Below are 298 nucleotides of genomic sequence, written 5' to 3'. Positions count from 1 at the left end.
CAGCCGCAGTAGGAAATGACGACAACATTAATGACGTCTTTACCCTCTCGCAGCACTGCTATAGCGTGCTATGATGATTTTTGGAACGGTGTTGGCAGTACTGCCAGCGCTGACAAACAATTTTGGAACACAGCCTCGAAAGCCGCAGTAGTCGCTGTGGCAATATGGCTACCATTTATGACGTCATTGAGGGAACTAGACGCTGTCGCAGCGCGCTGCGTAGTAATAACGGAACAATTTTTCAGTACTGCCAGTACTGGCAGTGTATATCGAAACATATAGCGTTTTCGGCCCGATC

Source organism: Trachymyrmex cornetzi, unplaced genomic scaffold (genome assembly GCF_001594075.2).
Source record: "Trachymyrmex cornetzi isolate Tcor2-1 unplaced genomic scaffold, Tcor1.1 scaffold492, whole genome shotgun sequence".
In the NCBI taxonomy this organism is placed as follows: Eukaryota; Metazoa; Arthropoda; class Insecta; order Hymenoptera; family Formicidae; genus Trachymyrmex; species Trachymyrmex cornetzi.
Note: the sequence above shows the minus strand (reverse complement) of the source record.